The sequence below is a fragment of the Ceratotherium simum genome, chromosome 2 (assembly GCF_057802395.1).
Source record: "Ceratotherium simum simum isolate JZ-2026a chromosome 2, ASM5780239v1, whole genome shotgun sequence".
Classification (NCBI taxonomy): Eukaryota; Metazoa; Chordata; class Mammalia; order Perissodactyla; family Rhinocerotidae; genus Ceratotherium; species Ceratotherium simum.
The window spans coordinates 35,818,539-35,839,890 of NC_141901.1; the positions used below are offsets into that span (position 1 = coordinate 35,818,539).

The following is a 21,352-nucleotide window of genomic DNA, read 5'->3' on the forward strand; positions in this document are numbered from 1 at the left end:
TGCCTGTAGGGCCACTGGGCCGGTCCTGAATTCATTTCCACCTCATTAACCCGGCCCCAGGCCCGCCCCCGCCGCTCCGCTCTCCTTCCCCACTCTGACAGGATCGCCTCCTTTTTCTTCCTTCTCTCTTCTCCTGTCATCTTGCCAGCTCAGCTTCTATCGCGTCGCCGATCGTTTCTTCATCTCTCTTTCTCCCTGAGTCTGTCTGGGTCTCTGTCTTTGGGCTTTGCTCTCTGCCCTGCGCCTCCATCCGTCTGGGTCTCCGCTTCCTTGCCCCCTACGCCCCTCCCCCTTCCCAAGCCCCTCCAATCCCGGCGGCGCGGCCCTGGCGCTCCACATTCCGATTGGCCTGTCCGGAGCCCCCCGCCCCCGCCCGCCGGCCCCCCTCCCGGCCCCTCCATTCACACAAAGTTTGGCTCCAACGCTGCGGAGGGAGGGGGCGGCCCGGCCCGGCCCAGCTCTGCCCCCGGCCGGCCCGACCCCGGCCCCAGCCCCCGGACCAGCCCTTATCTGATCCCAGCTCCGGGTTTAAGAATCCTGGTCCTGCCTGTCGCACAGCTCCGTTCCTCACTCCTGCCCACCCCGTCCGTCCGTCTGCCCTGCTGCCCATCCGAGGGGCCACTCCACCCCGGACCCAAGGTAAGACCCTGACCCTGATGAAGGAGTGCTGCCGCCCCGGCCGGGGTCCTGTCCATCTCACTCTCCAGAAATATCGGGGCCCCCAACCCCTCGGCTCCTGCCCTGGCTGACCTCAGCGGCACGATCCTTCCCCAGCCTCCCGTCTTGGGCGACCCCAAACGGATCCTCCTGGGAAGAGCTCCCCAAGAAGGGAACTTGACCCAAGCTGGTCACTTCAGCCCTTTAGCCTGAGGAAGGGGCTTTCCTGACGCCTCTTCCCACTGGGCAGACCTGCAGCTGCATCACAGCTCCTCCAACAAATGCAGTGACCACCACATATAACTATGCATCCCACACACAGGCACTCCAGACAGTGCCCCCTCTTCCCAGGATCATCAGGTTACTCCCACTCCCATGCCCAGCCCCTTCCTCCTCCCCATACAGTAACACTCACACAGTAACACCCACTGATCACTCGTTCACACACTGGAAGAAAAACACATACAGCTTAGGTGAGAGACGCAGTAGCCTGGTGTGCCTGAGACCCCTGACCACTCAGTCTCTTCCCTCCCTTCCGACTTGCCTCCCACTTCAAGCCACCGCTCCCCATTGCTACTTCCAACCCTCCCACAGCTGTTTCACACTGAGACCCCCAGGAGGAAAGCAGCAGGGCCTCTCCTGCTAGAGTAGGAATGTTATGGTTCCATAACATTCACCCTCCAGATGGAGATGCCCTTCCCCATCCCATCCCTTCTTCCCACCAGGAACTAACCAAGGGCACCTGTGTTAGGAAAGAGAGGAGGGTTGGAACTTCCTGATTTGGAGGAGGAGAGCTGAACTCAGGATGGATAGAAGGGCGAAACTGGGAAAAAGTGGGAGTAGGGCCTCTTGTATTTTGAGATTTCATTCCTGTTAATGGAGCGCCTTAGACTGAGTGAGGCAGATGGGAAAGTGGGGTGATGAGGAAGCCAGTACGAATTTGGACCCAAAGGAGACCAAGGCTTAAAGCCTGATTATGTTGCTTATCAATACAAATTCTGGCTAAAGATTTTTGGCCAGTCTGCTTTGGCTGTGGTGTTTGAATTTTTTCCCTACTGGGACTGCTCTAGGCCGTTCTGGGTGGGAGGGAGATGATGATGGGAGATTTGGTGCCTTTCTGTAAGGAGTGCGGCTTGTTTAGGGGTGCTGAGGAGGGCCAGGAGTGGGTATCAAGAAACCTGCCTGAGAAGGGGCCGGGAGCCACCACTAAGTTCCATTTCAAAACCTTCTCCCTAATCTCCAAGGATTTTTGAACATGTTTCTGGCGTGATGGTGGGCATCATCCTGTGCTGAGGGGTAGGGCTTGTTAATTCCTCAGGGCATAGGCTGGGTATGGGGGACCAAGCGTAGAAGGAACCAGGTGTCCCGGCTCATAGCTGGTCCTTCAGGGAGGAGGAAATGAAGAAGGAGTGGGAGGGAAGGCGTCATGCCAGGGAGAGGGGCCAGGGCTGGTCTGCAGAGGCAATAGGCATAGCCCAGGCAGTGCCAACTCCTTTTTCCCCACCTCCCAGTCCTTTGGTGGTGGTAGTGAGGGAGGGAGAAAGCGGGTGTTGGGGGCTGATCTGGGCCAGTCCTGCCTCCCAAAGCCCTTGCCAACCTGGGTCCTGAAAGGAGCTGCTGTTTTCTGAGCCATCCCCCCACCCCCCACCCGGAGCCTGAGCAGCCGACTTGTCTCAGTGGATATCAAATGGCAATGACTCCACTGAGGGGGGGTTGGAGGGGCAGGGTTATGGTCCCACTCCTTCTGTGGTTCTAATGCAGAATCCCACTGCTGCCCCCTATCCTGAGGGGAAAAAACCTGTCTCCCCAACATCTGCCCCACATCCAGTCTATGGACACATATGTTTGTGTGGAAGTATTAGTTGTCTGCCCACTGACATCCCCCATCTCCATCCTGTGTCCCACTGAACTGTGCCCTGTGCTCCCCACCTGCACCTCTGTGCATGAACTCATTCATGCTAGAAGAGAAGCGCCTGGCAGAAGACCCAGGGGCCCCATTCCCTTGTCCTCCCTAGGAACAGAGTGGCCGGGACAATTGGATCTGGCTGGGTTCAGCTAAAGTCCTCTGGGGTCATCCTGGGATTGGTGGGATACGAGGTTTAGGGCTCTGGGGGGTGGGGTGAGTCATGCAGAAAGACCCACTTCCCCAAAGGAGAGCCTCCTGGGCCTTCTAGCAAAATGCTTGGTTTCTGAACACAAAATGGAAGCTAGGCTGAGCCCCTGGCATTGGTGGGGAGGGGACGAGACATTGGGCAATGGAGCCCCTCAACTCTCCTGCCAAGGGTTATTTAGGAAGGAAGGAAAAAACCTCCACTCTCCCTCCCCTCCCCGGCCTAGATTCTTCTCTTGCCTGACTGGTCAGTGCTACTGTCCAGGCTGAGGCCAAGCTGTCCAGGATAGCGGTGAGGCCCTGGAAGGGGCAGAGAGAAGGGATAATCCAAGGTGCACTGTTGAGATGAAACTGCAGAAAGATTGGAGAAAAGGAGATTTGGAATCCAAGTGTTTTAGCACCCACTGAAGGGTGGTTGGCAGGGGCAGCTCCCGGCAATCAGAGCTTTTTGAGTTCACCACATCTGCCCATCTCTCACACAGGCTGAGTTCAGTGCTTTTCTGCCTTCATCGGGGTTTAATATATGTGTTGCCACCATTCTTCATAGAGACAGTGCGTCTGGGTGGCCCCTCATCATCCCCTCCCCCACCCCCAGAACCTTGAAAGGGCAAAGAGAAAGGGATTGTGGGAAAAACTCTCCCGTGGGTGTCTGCCAGCTTGGAGCTAGATTTGAGGTGGTGGGGAGAAGGGAGGGGCTGGCTCTGGAATGTGGGAGAGAAGTAGGAACTGAACTGTGCGGCCTGGAGAAAGACGTTGGAGAAGGAGGGGCTTGAGAGGACTGAATTAGCACTTCGGGCCTCTGAAAAGGTGTAACATAGAAGGAGTATGTGTGGCCATTCTGCTCCTCTTCCAATGGCAGAGACCTGAGGAAAGGGTTGAGGCTGCATTCTTGAGCTAGATTTCGGGAAGCATATCCCATAAAAGGAAAGAAATCTGAAGTGGAGATTGGGAAAGAACGGGAGACCACCTTATGGACCAAAACAAAAACAAAAACCCAAAAAACAGAAAAGTCCATCAGTAAGCCTTCTGAGGGGAGCTGTGAAGCTGAGAAAGTACAGGGATTATGGTGACAGCTGTCAGGAGGCCTCTCCTGGAGGGACGATGTGACTCCACAGTGCTGTCCCAGGGCTCCTTTCTGTTCTGGCATCGCCTGAGAGGCAGTGGGCGTAGTGGTTAAGGAGTCAGACTTCCTGGGTTTAAAATCCTGGTTTCCCCACATAGTAGCCACACGTGTCTCCTCGTCCGTACAATGGGGCTAATAGTAGTTGTGGATTAAAAGAGTCAATATTTGTAAAGGGCTTGGAATGATGCTTTGCATGTAAAAGGTGCCGTTGTTTGCTTTTATGATTCTCCCACCTTTCTTGACTCTACTCTGTCATCATTGCTGGCTCCTAGGCCTTGCCCCAGCCCTTGCCTGTGGTTTTTCTGAGGTTCTGTCCTAGGTCTCCATCCCTCCACCCTTCTAGAGTTTGGGAAGGTGAGAGAATTATCAAATAGTTTAAGATGAGGTTCCTGTCTTCATTCCAACAGGCTGGCCATTGCTGGAGCCCGGGTCTCTACACCCCTGGCCCCTTCTTTCTGTGAGTTTGCACCAAGCAGATGTCCTGTCTCCAAATCAGATTCAAGCAATGTGAACTGAGCTGTTGAGCTTCCCTAAATAGTCTCTTTCCCCATTCTGAGCAACTTCTCTCTTTCAGATAAAGACACCAGCTGCCTTCTACCCCCGCATCTCACCCCTGTCCCCCCATGACCCTGCCTGTCCCTCTCCCTGCCCAGGTTTCCCCCCACAACTTCTCTCAGGTGTATGTACCCTGCTCTCCTTCTGTCCATCCCATCATCCTGGATGCCCACAGCAGCCTCCTTAATGACCTCCCTGACTCCAACCTTTCTCTCTCCTTGCTTTCCTCCTTCTACTCCACACGGAATTATCACTGGAATTGTCATCATGAAGCATCAGTTTTATCTTGCCCCTTTCCTACCCAGACATCACTATTGGTTTTCAGATGAAAACTCCCAATCACAGTCTTCAAGATGCTTTATATAAGTGTTTTCTCCTATCCCCTCCAGCACCCCCATCTTTGGAGATTGCCCTATTCAGACCTTGTCTAGGGGAACATATCCAATGGCAATTCTGAGCCACGCTCTTTCTCCCACTCGGGGCCTTCAGACAAGCCATTCCTACCCCGCTGCAAATCGCTGTCTCCCTGTTTCCCTATCTGCTCTGTCATCTTGTACCTCCTTCTCCTCAGCATCCCGCTTGTCCCTTGTCCCTTGTGTCTGTGACTTTGCCCAGGATGCCGAATGCAGTGGTGATGTTGGAGGGGACATCCTGTCTCCCTCATTATAGGGGGGCTCCTCCAGGGTTGGGCCTATGGCCCTGCCAGATTGCCGACTCCCTGGGACAAGGCATCTCTTCCCTCCCTGGGCCCCTCGGCTCCTAGGACCCGGACTGCCCACTGACCAGCTTGACTCTAGGTAGGAAACCTTTCTGATTGCTAATTCTGGGGAGAGGACCCTGACTTTAGAGGCTTATTAGTGTCCTGGAGAAGGGTATATGTAAGACCCTATTATCCAACTCTGCAGGGATCCCCAAGAGAAATCCCTCTCCTACCAACTGCCCCATCCTAAGATTATAAGCAACAGACCCTAGAACCCCCAATTTCCAGTCCTTTAAACAGTGGTGGCCCAAACACAAAAATCCTTGCAGGTATCCAGGTCCCACAGAGCCTTTCTGTTTTCACCAGGAAGGTCTGCTCCCACCTGATGCCGGGCTTGTCAGCAGGCGTCGGGAGTGGAAAAGGGGCAGAGGTCAGAGTCCAGTCTGGGACAGCCCCATTGTCTTGAGATACCTCTGAGCCGGAGCTTGCAAGCTGGGAGACACGTAGGGACACTTCCCAGGTGGGGTGTACCTGACCTCTTAGTGTTACATTCTCCCTGGGACGGTCCCCTCTGTTTCACCCCGATCCTAGTCCCAACACAGGAGCCAGGCACACACCTTCTCCCCACGTCTAAACTTCCCTGGTTGATCCTCTGATAAAAAAGACATGGACAACTGAGAAGAGGAGAGGGCAAGGATGTCTGAGTCTAGGGAAGTGGTTCTCAAACTTTTTGATCTCAGGACCGCTTTACACTCTTAAGAATTCCTGTAGACTCCAAAGAGCTCTTGTTTATGTGGGTTATAGCCATTGATACGTTAGAAATGAGAACTGAGGAGACAAAATATTTATTAATTCATTTAAAAATAACAACAATAAACCCACTGCATGTCAACATAAATGACATTTTTAATGAAAAATAACTATATTTAAAAAACAAACAAAAAGTTTAGTAAGAAGATTGCCTTTGTCTCACATATTCACAAATCTTTTAAATGTCTGGCTTAATAGAAGACAGTTGATTTCTCATATCTGGTTCTGTATTCAATATATTGCAATATCGTATGTCATGTAGCTTCTGGAAAATTCCGCCAAACACTCAGAGAGAATTAAAGTCAAAAAAGCATATAACATATTAGGATTATTATGAAGATAGGTGTGACCTCAGAGAGCCTCTGAAAGGGTCTCAGGAACCCCCAGGGTCCCTGGACCACACTTTGAAAATTTTTAGTCTAGAGGAACCTCAGAAAACAGTTTCAAAAAACCTCGGGGCCAATCTGAATGTCCTGGCTGATCTCCCTCAGCTGCCCATGGTCTTTTGAATGTTTTCATTAGGGACGTAGTGTGGGGTAGTGGTTAATCATATGAGTTCTGGAGACAGAATGCCTTCTTGAGCTTGAATCTCAGTTCTATCATCACTAGCTGTGTGACCTTGAGCAGATTATTAACATCTCTGTGTTTCAGTTTTCTTATCTATAAAATAGGGCTTTAAAAAAGTGCCTACTTTTTAGAGATGCTGAGAATTAAATGACATAATACTACGAATGGGCTTAGCAGAGTGCTGAGTAATGCAAGCTCTTATTAAATTCCAGAGCCTTGCCTTGGAATTCACCGTCCATCAGCCCGAAAGGCAGGGTGCTGCAGAGGTGACCCTTCCCACGTTACAGATGGGGCTTCTTGGCAGAGAGGGAAAGTACTTGTGCAAAGTCCCGGGGAAAGTTAACCCAGGAGTTGCACCCTGAGCCCAGGAGTCCTAACTCCTAGCTCTATGCTCTCCCCACCAGACTTCTTCAGTAGGGGAAAAAGAAAACAAGGTCTTGAGAGGGAGAAAGAAACAGACTTTTACCTTTGCCCCAGCAATCCGAGGTTAGCCATCCAGGGCCCACAGCAGATAGCAGGAGGCCTTGAGGGCAGATAGCAGGGAGGACTTCCCAACCTCAACAGCAACTGAAAAGAAGAGAAGAAAGCCAGGGTAAGACATTCCTAAGCCTAGAAGATTTTTCTGTCTTGCCTTGTGGGGAGCACTTCTGCAGGGTGGCCCCGGCCCGCTCTCCTGGGGGTTACTGGGCCAGGGCAAAGGAAGTCTGTGATTGAGCAACACTGCTTCTCCTGGGTGCTCTTCCCTGCTCACTGCTCTTCCCTGCTCACTGCCTGCAGTGCCTTCCCAGATCCGTGCCCCCTCTCAGCTCTCCACCACACCAGGCCCGGCTCCTTTTCCCCGGGCTGCCTCCCGACCCTGCCCTTTGTGCTGTGGTGCCATAGGGCAGGACGTGGTGCCTTGGGAAAGGCAGCAGGTGGTTCTGAGGGTGTTAGTGGGGGTGAGGAAGGGTGCTAGGGGGCCCCTGGGCAGGAGAAGGAAAGGGATGAGGCAGATGGGGGAGACAGACAAACATACACTGGGGAAGAGCTAGTCCTGGCTCTTTGGCCTGACGCCCAGATTCCCCCGAGCTGGGCTGTAGGCGCCACCTTCGTCAGAAGCCCAAATACCCCGAACCCTGAGCACACACCCTTTCTCCATTCCCGACGGTCAGATCCCACCCACAGCCCCCAAGCCTGACAGCTCTGAGACGCAGCAGGCTTAGGTTTGAGATCTTGTTTTCTGTTGCTCCAGTCTCCTCTCCTGCCCACACAATTCCCTTGAAAAGATGGTGAAACTGAGGCAAACAGTGAGTGGGCTCAGACTGCCCACCTGCTTCTTTTCAGGGCTCAGCTTGGGACTAAGGGGCCTGGCCTCCCACTGCCCCCCCTCTCCCATCCGTACCAGTCCCTGTGGCTTTTTCCACTTGGAAAGTCCTTTCTGGCAAGTGGCAGGTTTGGGGGCCCTGGTCTAGTCTCCCTCCCTTGTCTCCTGGGCAGTGCCCATGGGGGAGCCCCTGTGGGCTAAGATCTCTTCAGTCTCAGCCCTGCCCCACCCCCCTGCCTCCACCAGCGAGGCCAGCAGCTCCCCAGCTCCCGTCCCTGGGCTGTGGGACAGGGAGAGGGCTGAGGGGCTGGCTCTGCATACTAATGTCCTGCCCATTGTCAAAGCCCCTTTGTGCCAGAGAGCTCCATTGAGGCGGCTCCGGGGCAGGCACAATGGGGGCTCTGTCCCTGAGTTCCCCCAAACAGTCACCTGCTTTCAGAACCTACCCCCCTACCACCCTCCACCCGCCCCAGTGTCCGGAGGGCCCAGAGAGCGTGGGGGAGTGGGCCCAGGGCCAGGGGAGATGGGCAGGAGGCGACCCCTCCCCTCCCTGGGCAGGCTGGGGAGATGGGCGTTGGACAGGGCAGGCTGGAGGGACACACGGAGGGGAGAAGCCTCAGCCCACAGTGGGCGGGGGCAGTCTGTGGATGGAGTTGGAATGCAGGTTCTGTGAGGCCAGCGAAAGGGAAGGGGCACTCAGCCTGCCCACTCCTCTGTTCCACATGCCCAGCTCAGGCCCCTAGCTGCCGCCTCCCCTCCTCCTCCCAGCACAGGGCTCATATATGCAGAGACACACAGGCACAAGCTCATCTATGCAGTTCCACACACGGCTCCCACACGCATGCTGGGGCGGATGTGCCCAGACACAGTAGGCCGACCCAGGCACACAGCCCCGCATGTCTACGCCACCCTCCACTCACATATGCACCTGCACACCCGCCCTCGGCCTAACCCTACACCCCTTTTCCCTTTGCACCCCTCCGCCAGCCTGGAGCAGTTCAGCACCATCCCCCCCATGCCCTCGCTGCCCTCTGCTGCTCCGACACAGGTTATAACAAGTTTGCACTTGTTGTGACCTCTAGAATGTGGCCCTGGGGCGGGGAATGTCCCGCTGCCCCAGACCACACCTGCTTATACGTTAACCACAGACACAGCCTCCGCTGAACTCTGAGCATGTGCCCCCACCCTACCATGACCCTGAGGAGTTGGGTGGGCCGGGACCCCCACTCCAGAGCTGAGCCAAGCACATGGAGGAGCTATGTGCAGATGACCAAACCCCAGCCTGCCTCGGCACAGGCCCAGGGTGATCACCCCTTGTGTTTGCCCAGTACACTCGGTGTCACGGCCCCTCACGGCCCTGTGAGGTGAACGGGACATTTATCATTTCCCTGTTTTACAGTAAGGCTCTGAGTGACGCGATGTGTCCAGGTGGCGAGGCTGGGACTAGAATGGAGATCTCTTGCCCCTAGGTGTCTTTTTTTTGTTTTTGGGGGAGAGGGGTCACTACCTGTCTCTTGGCTTCACTCAGATGACCCACCCCATGTGGAATTTTAACAGAGCTATCTTTTCCCACTTTCCTTGGGAAGGAGTGGGGGCATGGTGGGGTGGGAGGTAGGGAGAACAACAGGTACAGGGACCTTAAATAGGATTCTGTGTCTAGAAAGAACCTCAAAGGTCACCTTGACCCTTCTACTGCCTGTATGCAGGGTGAGCCTACCTTCTTTCACTTCCTACCCTCCCATCAGCCCCACTCCTGACTCTGGAGCCCTGGAGAGAGAAACTCCATGGCCTTCTTGGCTAGGGATTGGAGTTTGAGATCTCAGTTGATTACAAGTCCTTTGTGATACCTGGCTCTGACCTTCCCGGAAATATCCAATGTCTGTATAAGGATCTGTAGGGAGTGTCTATTATTCTGGTCTGGGGCATCTTCTGGAAGCCTCGCTCAGGTACCCAGAAGAGGAAGAGATGGAGGGCCTACCAGGATCCCAAGGATTTGAGGGCTGCCTGCACAGTGGTGTGCTAGGATCTGGGATAGTAAATGGGTCATAGCTGCAGAAACTCCATTAGATGGAGAGCTAAGCTGATATTGGTTTGATCACCTGCAAATATTGAACGCCGATCTCCACGATGTTTCCCTTACATCAGAATTGCACAGACCCTTGCAGGACCCTTCTACTCCTTAACCCCACTCCTCACCTAGTATGCTCCCCCTCTGGCTGCCGGATTCCACTTAAGCCACCTCATCCATCTGTCTTCCTTCATGCAGAAACACACCTCCCCCAGCCCTTATACTCTGGAGTGGTTCTTCTGCCTCCAAATCCCCTTCAAATGTCCCCTGTTGGAGAAAGAGGCCTCCATCTGTACTCAGGCAATTAGTTACTGCAAGAGGGAGGACAGGGAGACAGCCACCTCTGAATCTAGTTCTGCATCTAGTCAATGTCTTTGTGCAACACCTACCCCCCTCCTTCTCTTCAAACAAGGAATGTGGATAAGGAATAAGTGGAAAGTTGGGGAGAGGGTAGAGAGATTCCCTCCCAGGGTCACAGTGGACCCCCTTAGACTTCTCCATGTGAGGATCAGAGCTTGCTCTGCAAACATGGAACCAGGAGCCCTGAGAAGGAAAGGGAGTTGAGAGGACACCTGTCAGAGAAGGTGGCTCAGCTCCCTGAAGATGCATTATGAGCACAGGGTGCCTTTGGGTCTCCATCTCCACCAAGGGTGAAAATAAGAATAAGTTTCTTAGGTAGCAACAGGTCAATTTTGACATAACAGGAAGCATTTCCTGGGTATAAGGTCTTACTCGGCAGAGGGGAAGGATGGAAGAGGAGGACTCACCTTCCCTGATGAGAAGGAGAGGTCTGTCTTTAGTCTCCTATTGAACAAAGGCTGGGTGGCCGGGAGATAGTTCTAATGAGGCTCATTAGAGCCTCCTGTGGGCCGTAGGATTTTCAACTGTCTTAAAGAACTGCCTCGACCATTTTCACAGCCCCCAGCAGAGAGCATCACTGAATCTGTCCCCTCCCAGTGGGCCCGCTATTTGCTGTTTCTTCTAGCTCTTTTTGTTGGCGTATTTCTGTGTATTTCTGCTGGGGTGAGGGAGATTCCTGAGACCTGAGGATGGGAGGGGCACACTGGCTACCTCCTGAGCTGTGGCTGCAGTTGGGCAAAGGAAGAGCTCAGCAGCTAACGTTCTCAGGTTGGCTCCATACCATCTGGCCCTGCAGGACCCCAGGGTCAAGAGAGGATCTTGTAGGGAGAGAGAGGTTGGGATGAGGAAGAAGGCCGGGGTTATTGCTCTGCTTCTAATATAAAATCACATGTGCTACAAGCCAGCTGTAGGCTTTGTGGGCAAGTTACTCAACTTTTCTAGGCCTTGGCTTCCTCTTCAGTGAAATGAGGGGATTGAATGGGATGACCATGAGGGCCTCCCAGCACAGACATTCTATGACAATACGGTGGCCAGATGAAAAGAGCAGACTTTGGTGTAAGCAGGCCTGGGTTCAACTTGCAGTCAGCCCTTCCAAGTGGTTCTCCCGGACAAGTCAGCTACCCTTTCTGAGTCTGGTTTCCACATCATTGATATGAGGGCAATGACATTACCCACCTCTCAGGGAGGAGAGGCTGCCTGGCTCATTGTAAGGACTGAGGTGGAGAAGTCCATGGCTGTGGGAACACTGAGGAGGGGCAGCGACTCCCATGGGGAGTGTGGGCATCTGGAAAGGCTTCCTAGAGAAAGTGACACCTAAGCTGAGGCCTGAAAGAGGGGTAGAAATTAACCAAGCAAGGTGGGGAGGGTCAGAGTGCTCCATGGAAGAGGCCCCATCATTTGCTGAGAACTGTTGTTGCTAAGAGAAAGTGTGGCCTGTTCAAGAACTGAGAGCAGCTTAGTGTGGCTGGAGGACAGAGTATGCCTGTGAGGGGTTGGATAGAGGATAGAGAACACTGACCTGGAGAGGTCAGCAGAGGTCAGGTTATTATAGACTCTGTCCCACCTGCAGTTCTAGGGGCTTGAGCATTGGGGTCCCTCTGCTTCCCCTCCATCTTCCTTTTCCCACTTTTCTTTCTCCTTTTCTCCCAAGCTCAGTCCTCCTGTCCTTGGTGACACAGGGGCAAGGAAGCACTGGGCTCACCAGGAGGACCTGGTCTGTCCAGGGAGAAGCTCAAGTCCAGAGTTGTCTGACTCTGGGCCAGTCGTCGGCCAGGTTTGAAGTTTTTGCCTTTCCCTTTTCCCACCATGAAAGAGGGATCCACTCCCCAACAGAAGACTCTGGATTTCTGGCATTGAGGCCCTCCTGCTAAGCACTGTGCACTCACTGTGAGCCTCAGTTTCCCCATCTGGCCCCCTCACTATAGAGAGTCTGGAGAGTGTTGAAGGAGGTGGGCTGAGGGCAGCATGGAGTAAAGGCTGACGGGGAGACTGAGTCGGTGCCCCTAGCTGTTCGAAAGTTGAAATTTCAATGGGAAGCTTGGAAGAAGGGCTTCCCAAGGATGAAGCGTGTCACATACCAAAAAGGGGACCTGAGAGAGGAAAAAGTAATTTAGAATATCAGTCCTATGGGCTCTTTTAAGCCAAGAATTACTTAGCCAAAACTCTGTTCTAGGCTCTGAGGAGGACACAAAGATGAACAAAATACCGGTTATGAATCAGTTCATAACAGATTCTCCTGCTTGGGAAGGTGGGCATGGTCCTTCCTGGAAGGAGTGGGGCAGATAAAACGACCCATATGGGAGCTGCTCCTGAAGGTGCTTCCACACTGGGGAGTGACTATTTTGCCACCCCTGCCCCCTATACTGCCTCACGGACCGTCCACTGACTAGGTCCAAGCCCTCCCTCATCACTAGCCAGAGCAACTTCTAAAATCACAGACAAGAAAGTATATAGAGAAGGGGCCCTCAGCTGGGGTCTAGTTGGCCTCCCTCTCTTCTTTCAGGTAGGGAACCCCACTGGTCCCCGGGACCCTAAGGAGCAGGTCCCATCAGCTTGGCCCCTCTCTAGTTTCTCAGACTCTGGTGGCAGATCTGGTGACAGCTCAGTGGCTCACTGGCCTCCACCCTAAAAACCTTATCTCCTGGGGCCTGGCCATCCTGGCTTTGAAAAGCATGCCAGCTGCCTGGAGCCACCAAGGCTGGGGGCAAGCAGGAGGGCAAGGGGCCGAAGGGCAGTAATTGAGGAACTTGGCTCTATCCTGCATCCCTCACTGCACACCTTCCCCACCTCTTGGCAGGTTGAAAGAGTTTTTTGGGGGAACCTCATCTTGGGAATTATAGGGAGGTGGGATGAAGAACAGTGGGTTGGAAGCCTCCTCCAATGCTGGGGCTACAGTAAATCTCACCCTACCAATAGCTATGGGAACTTTAGTCAATGTCTTAAATGACAGACCAGGATGGCAAATAGTAGAAAAGAAGAGTAGATAGGGAACTTTGGCTATGACGCAGACATGCTAGGATAACAAATAGGTTTCATTTGTTAGGCTAACTCCATTTGATTGAAAGTGGCTTTCTGTCTCACCATGTTAAGAAAGATTCTGAGGCTCAGTGAGAAAAAAAGTACTGTGATAAATTAGTGGTATCTGTTAAGGGTGGGGTGTGAGGTGAGTGACAGCCCACATGCTGCATAGTTGACATTCCCAGCCCAGGATTTCAAGTGTAAGTCTTTCCTCTATACTAATCAATTAGGCTAAATTCAAAGGCACCAGCTTAAAAAGATAACTAAGATATAGTCTCTGCCTTCAAAGAGCTTAACAATCTCTTGAGAAGGACAGAGGAATGCTAGATTGATGATGTGGCAGAGTGTCCCAGGAGCATAGAGGTAGAGTAAATACTTCCAGAAGGCATTCCAGGCAGAGCGAACTGCATGAGCAAAGGCAGAGGGACGTGCAAATGGAATGCGGGCCATGTTTGAAGAGCAGTTGTTCTATATGGCTAGAAGATGGGGTACCCAGGGAGAAATATCAAAAAAAGAGACTGTGAAAATTAGGATGGAATCAGATGGTGAAGGTTTTGAATGCTATGTCAAGAAGTTTGGGTTTCATCACAAAAGCTGTGTGACTCATTCGAGGATTCAAAGCTGGAGTGATGGTATCAGATTGTGTTGTAGAAAGGCATGGCAGCAGCTGAGCGAGGTGGAGGTGAGGAAGGTGAGGCTGGGGGCAGGAAGACCGGGAGGAGATTGCAACATTTTAGGTGAAAGAGAATACAAGGCTGAATTGCGGCAGCCTCAAAGGAGAAGGAGAGAAGCCCACGCAGGCTGAATCGATAAGATCCAGTGACCAACTGGATGAGGGGCAAGAGAGAAACCAAGAGTGACTCTGAGGTTTCTAGACTGGGCACTGAATGGATGGTAATTCTGTGAACAAGAGGGGAAACACAGAAGAGACTCTCTTTTGAGGAGAGAGGACATAAGTCTGAACTTGTTAAGACTGGAATGCTCCAGACAGAGGGAGCCTGGAAGTCCTCGGACATACAGGGCAGAGGTGAGGTGGAATCCATGGGAGTGGTTGGAACAGCTGAGGATGAAGAGCAGAGTGATTAGAGATGAGAACCAAGGGTGGATCCCTGAGAAACACCAACAGTTAAGAGGCAGAGGAGAGACCACAGCAAGAGAGGCAGATCAAAAGTAAATGGAGAGGGGCCGGCTCTGTGGCTTAGTGGTTAAGTGCGCGCGCTCTGATGCTGGCGGCCCGGGTTCGGATCCCGGGCGCGCCCCGAGGCACCACTTCTCCGTCCAACGCGAGGCCGAGTCCCACGTACAGCAACTAGAAGGATGTGAACCTATGACATACAACTATCTACTGCGGCTTTGGGGGGAAAAAATGAATAAATAAAATCTTTAAAAAAAAAAAAAAAAGTAAATGGAGAGAGATCCTGAAGAATAGTGTCGGAGAGGAGCAGTGGAACTTTCCACATATTTAGTGCTTCACAGCCCACAAAGTGCTCTTACATATGTGATCCCATCCAAGTCTTCCAACACCACTGTGAGGGAGGCCGTTTCTGCAGATAAAGGAAATGAAAACTCAGAGAGTTTAAGTGGTTTGCCCCAAATCACGAAGTCTAGAAGTGGCAGGGCCACTTAAAGGCTAATCGAGGTCTCCAAAATCAGTGGATCCCCACTACATCGCAGTAAGAGCCCAAGGAGAGAGCGACAAGAACAAACAGGCTGGTCATCAGTCTCAAATGCTGCAGAGAGACTGCTAGGGTGAAGGACTGAGAAAACGCCCTTGGATTTAATGATTGGAAGGTCAGCTGTGACCTTGGAGAGAGTTTCCTGCTGCTCTAACTGCCACCCAGCATGGCTGTGTAGATCAAGTGGAATTGTGCCTAATGTGTGTTGTAGACTGCAGAGCCTCACAGTCTGAAGGTGGCTGTTACTCTTATTTTTATTCTTATTAAATATTAGTAGATTGAACCATTTGCTGTTGCTGACATGGGACTCATTTTTTTTTTAACTTGCAATTTCATATGGTTCAACCTAATAATACAAGGAGTGGGCTGGGGTGGAGGTAGAGGCAGGGAAAGTCTAGGAGGGAAGGCAATCTTCACAGGCAAGGGCAGCTCCGTGGGGCTGGGGAGCCCTGCCCCCTGGTGGTGGGGAGGTAATCTTCAGCAGAGGGCTGAGGCAGAGACACCTGGTAAAGCTTGAAGTTGGCAAGAGTTCCCCATCATCTCCTGGCTCCCCTCTGCCCCCCATCTGTAGTCTTGCCAGCCCCCTCTGCTGTAAGTGCAGCTGAGGCTGGGGATGGGGGTAAACTCTCCCAAGGGGACTCTGTCTGGAAGAATACTTCTAATCTCTAAATTAGGATGATCTCCTCAATCAATATCTTTGGGGATCAGTTGGGTATAGATTCCCACTATGGAGAATCTCAGGAGCCTAGGCCAGGTGATGAGTGATTAGAGAGCCAGGGCAGCCTGGCACACGTAGAAGAGGTCTTGAACAGACATCTTGGTCATCACCCTGCTTCTTCCTAACCCAGCCCAGACCCTTTGAGATCTCCCCCAGTGTCCTTGCAACCTTTTCAGTATCTCATGTCTTACTGATGACAATAGGATAACAATAAAATAACAATAGAATAACAATGACAATATAAGTTATTCATATTAATGTCATTGTTTCCAGCTGAATCTTAGCACTGATACTGATTTTTCTGCCTTTTCAGTTGATTTGTGAAGGGATGGGTTAACATCTCCAAGTAGATGTTCTTCTGAGGTGAAGACCCAGACAGGGCCAGTCCAGGCTCTCAGGATTGCTGAAGCTGGGGCTGAGGAGGCAGTCGTGCATCCTTTGTCCTCAGTTGAACTCTGCACAGTGCCAGGCTCCTCAGACAGGACCAACTCCCTGCTCAGCCCAGGATGTGCAGCCCTGCTGCCCCAGACGAGGGGCAGGAGCAGACACTGTGGCCGGGTGATGACTTGGGGAGGGAGTGTGCTGGGGCTGGGGAGGCAGGTGCATCAAAGAGGCAGTGCCCATTTGCTGCATGCGCCAGGAAGTCATCTTCCCTCTCCAGCTGGGGAAAAAAGGGGTCCCCGAGATGCCACCCTCTGGGCAGTTCTCTGCAGGCACACTCTTCCGTTCTTGCAGGGGAGGGAATGCACTGCTGGGGATTGGGGCGGAGGAAGGGGCAGTGGTCCTGATCAGCCCACACTGACAGGCAGGGGTGGTGTCTGAAAAGAGGAGAACATCTGACATGGCCCCATCTCTGTGTCCCTCCTTCTCTTGACCGGAAAACACACAGGGCGGTCAGAGGGGCCAGACAGAGGTCATAGGCTCCCAGGAAATGCTTTGAAGGCTTTTATCCTTTCTTTTGATCAGACTATGAGAACTTTCCAAACGTTGACACAAGGGAAGAAAAGCCTATTCTTCCCTGGGCCAGGGCCTTGGTGTCAGGCCGAGGGTAGAGGATGGAGGGAAGGGGAAGGAGACCCGGGAGTGGGAGGAAGAGGCAACAGTGACTCAGCTGGCAAGGCAGGCCCCCGGTCACACACACTGCCCTCTTTTTCCCCACCTCAAGATTTGTGTGCATCTGGCTCCATTTCTGTTTGTTTTCTCTGGGGCAGGACAGGAGGGAGATTAATGAATAAAGACATTAAGTTTGAAAAGAACCCCAAACCCAACGCCATTCTTCTTCCAACCTTGAGGCTTACATAATCCTGCAGTGCTTTTCTTATTGGCCTTCCTCTTACACCCTCTCCTCTCTCTTCTCTTCCCCTCTCTCATTAAGAACACTTGGAAGCCCAGAAATGCTTCTTTTTCAGTCCCCAGTGCAAGCTGAGCTCCTTCTGGAGGCCTCCAAGGTCACTATTCAAGTTGGAATTGGTATCCAAAAAAGAGATAATATGGTTGGTGAGAGAAGGCTGAGTAGCTGTTTCCTCTCTCCACCAAGGCTGGGAGGAGGGATGGGACCAAACTGCAGTGGGAGGGACTCAGGCTGGACATGAGTTTTAAAGCAGGAAGTGACCTTGATAATCTTCGAACACAGCGCCTCCCAAACTGACCGAGCAACGTGTTCTGAAAGTCAGAGGAGAGGGAATTATACCCCACAAGATACAGGGATGAGCCAGAAGCTGCCACACGTTGGATATCCTTGAAATCTGTTTTGTCATTTAAATTATATAAATTTTTCATTCTACTCCATCATACATTGTTTCATATTAAAATAAGATTTTTTTGGGCCGGCCCCGTGGCTTGGTGGTTAAGTGCGCGCGCTCTGATACTGGCGGCCCGGGGTTCGGATCCCGGGCGCGCACGGGCGCAGCGCTTTCCTGGCCATGCTGGGGCCGGGTCCCACATGCAGCGATTGGAGGGATGTGCAGCTACGACATACAACTGTCTACTGGGGCTTTGGGGGAAAAAATAAATTAAAAAAAATAAATAAATAAATAAAATAAGATTTTTTTTCCCCTCAAAATCTTTGAGTAAAATTGATATCTCAGGCAAATACATTAAATTTAATCCTGTGGGTTTGAGCACCTCCTGGCACACTCGTTTAAGTGTGGAACTAATACCATGCCCTTATTCCACAATTAAGGAAATAAAGGTCCAAGAGTTTTCAAGACTTGCCCAAGGTCACTGCTAGTTAGTGGCAGAGTTGAGACTGGCACCTAAGTCTCTTGCTTCCCAGTCCAGCCAACTTTCCACCAGGCAATGCTGCCTCTTAGTTCCTGGCAGGGTTTTAAAACATCCTTGTGCCTGATTCTCTCCCCCCATCTCCAAAATGCCATGCTAGACATGTACCCAGCTCAGCTGTCTAAGATGAGTATGGGCTTGGAGACCAGCCTAGCCTCAGGTTCTGAGGCTGATAGTGCTCAAAATCCCTGTTTGTGTTCAGGGCTCTCCTACCACACAGCACTTGAGCATGATGGGCAGATACTGGGACAGAGAGTGAGCTGGTACTGCAACTCCCTGTTTCTTTCCACCTGTTCATCTGTCTATACCCCAGTGATTGGCTCAGGAATACCTTCAAACCTGAGAAAACTGGATTATTTAATATCCATAGTGGGAACTCCTCCTATCTTCCTGGAAACTCCCTCCCTTTCTGATCCCATTTCCAAATCCCTAAATCAAGAGGCCCTCTTCTGGAGGGAAGAACTAGGGAGAATAGGGGGCTGTTAGGCTTAGAATGCCTCTATTAATGTGGGCACCTAGGCTTTGGGATATAGATGGAGAAAAAGAGGATAAAGAGTGATACAGAATTTGAAGGTCAGAGTTGTGATTAGATGGGTAGCATACTATTCCTCCATGTCACCATCTTCAAAAATCAGATGTCCATGATGTGATACAGGAGGCTGAAGAAACTATGAGGAGAAGAAGGCATGATCCAGACACATGTGTAGGGAATGAAAAGACAAAGAGGATGTGAAAAGGAGGACAGAAGGCGGTAACACATTTTAGTAACAGCCAGCATGAAATACGAGAAGGGCAAGCAAGGCAGCATAGATGATAGAAGAGATGGGAAGAAAGATGGGAGCAGAGCCCAAGAGAAGGAAATGGAGAGAATAAAGACGTGCCATGCAAACCTAGGAGAAGGAACAATGGGATAAAGCAATCACAAAAAAGAGCATCACCACCAACCATCGGATGCACCCTAGGCACCACTGAGAGTGGATTTTCACACGAGGCTTGCTCCTGCTAGCCCTCTAGCACGCTCTAGGTGTCATCTTCTCTGGCTGTTGAGTGTTGAATTTGCTCAGTGAAGGCAAATTCACTATAGTGTTAACCTGAAGCTATAGTAGAAAGGACTTTGAAATGCAGCCAGAACTAGGTACAAATCTCAGCTCTGCTACTTAGAAGTTGTGTCACCTGGGATCTCTGAACCTCAGTTTCATCAGTCATTTGAAGATAAAAACTCTGCTTTACAGAGTTGTTGCAAAGATGAAATGTGAAGTGCTGGTCTAAAGTAGGCATTCAATAAATGATAGTTCCCCTCCATCACTCTCCTTCCACTTCCCTGAACCAAATGTTAGGAAGAAGAAGTACTCCACAGTCAAAAGAGCAAACTCATCTAGTGGCTCTGTAAAAGGATGTCCAGCAGGTTAGAGCACCGTGGGGAAGAGGCCCTGGCCCTGCATCTGATCCCTGTGGGAGCCACAGGGCTCCACATCCACGCTGGGGCTGTTGTCCCTCAATCTAGCCACCCAGTCTTTAAACACATGAAGCTGGCCACAAAGCAGGAGGGTGTTGAGGGATCAGAGCACATCATTGTTTTCCCAGTTTGTCCTATTAAGGTCTTTCATGTGCTCCCAACACTTTAAAATGAATGGCTCCTACCCGCTGGCTGGCTTGGGACTTCCTCAGTGTTGTATCTTTTGCTCATACTGCTTCCTTCCCTAAAAAGGCCTTCTCTTTGACCTCCCACCCCAGTCTCCAAGGGTCAAATCTTGCCTGTTCTTCAGGCCCAGTCCCAATGCCACCTTTCTCTATAATGTCTTCCCTGAATGAGACAGTCAGGCATGGAGGAAAAATCTCAATTTATGGTTGTTACTTACTATGTTTCCTGGTCTAAATGGGGATAATAACATTCTTACAAGGTTGTTTGGGGAACTATATGAGGTAACATTTAAAAATCCCCAACAACTTAGCTCAGAGCCTAGCACATAATGGTGCTCAATCAATACATGTTAGTCACCTTCCCAGCCCTGCTCCCTTGAGCTAGATGTCACCTTTCCCATCGCAAACTCCCCTGCCACTTCACGGATACTCTTCTATGGCATTTGTCACTTACTGCCTGTTTATGGTTGTCTCCTTTATTAGATCGCAACATCCTTAAGGCCAGAATCTATGTCTAATTCATCTCCATAATTCCAGTGTCTTGTTTAGAATCTGACACACAGTAGATGCTAAAAAAAATGTTTATTGTATGAATGCAAGAAAACACAGTTGAAACTGCATGGATCTTCCTATGTGGTGGGCAACCTCATTGCAGATGAGAACCTCTGGTTTGTTTGCATATCTATTAGTGTTGATAATTAGTTATTGGGGTTTCTGCATGTACAAGGAAAAAGAGAAAATATAATAAGAAAAATCAAGAGAAGACACAAACAAGAAGGGGGAATGAGAAGGCCCCAAAGTGAGAGAGGCCCTGGACCAGGGTGAAGTTCCACCAGTTCTACCCAGGCAAGAGCTTTCACACCTCCTTAGCCTTACTGTGAGGTTGGAGTCCCTTCCCAGTTCTCTTAGATTGGCCCTGTAGCTGGAGTGGTTTGAGAACCCCCTTCTGCTCATTCACTCACTCATGAAATACTTCTGGAGCATCTACTATGTGTCAGACATTGTGCTAGTCACACATCAGGTTAATCAGAATATATTATGTCTGAGTCCTTATTTCAATAACCTTATTTGTAGTAGAAGACACATGATATGCCAAATAGATGTGCCATAAAAGGTATAGAGGGATAGATTGATAAATGATAGATAGATAGACAGACAGAGTGATAGATAGATAGAAAGAAACTCAGAAGAAAACTTACTTAAGGCTGTGGGTATTAGAGAAGGCTTCATGGAAGAGGGGTCACTTGAACTGGGCTCTGAAAGTTATCTTGGATATGTAGAGACAAGGAGGAAGGGGAGGCCAGGGAGAGAGAAGAGCATGAACAATCACGTGAAGGGAGGAAAGCATGGGTGTGTACAACAGGGAGCAAGGAACAGACGGTTTGCTTGAAGCTTGCTGTAGACAAGAAAAGTAAGGTAGGAGAGGTTTAGAAGGAGACCAGGGAAGGCCATATGTGCCAGACAGAGTTTGGCCTCTCTTTGATAGATAATGTGGAGACATTAAAACTTTTTGAGCTGGGGAAGGAACTGAGACAGTTATGGTATGATGAAAAGTGGATGGGTTTGAGAGACAGAGGACCCGAGCATGAGTCCAGTTCCAAATTTACCAAGTCACATCATCTCTCTGAGACTCAGTTTCCTCATTCATAAAATGAGGATTAAAACTTTAATACCTCATAGGAATGCCCTGGGAATAAAATGTGAAAGTGCTTTGTGAAGTCCTGGATAAATGCTCATTGATTCGTGATCAGAGGTGTAACTGAGGA

The 21,352-nt window shown here is 51.0% G+C and overlaps 1 protein-coding gene across 1 annotated transcript in view; it reads left to right on the forward strand.

The window, feature by feature from the left end:
* The first annotated feature begins 493 nt into the window (after window positions 1–493).
* KCNJ10 (potassium inwardly rectifying channel subfamily J member 10) overlaps window positions 494–21,352 on the forward strand; it is a 32,075-nt gene continuing 11,216 nt past the window's right edge. The window contains exon 1 of the mRNA XM_004442773.3: window positions 494–639. The gene's annotated coding sequence lies outside the window, so the exon portion shown is untranslated. The remainder of the gene's footprint in view (window positions 640–21,352) is intronic.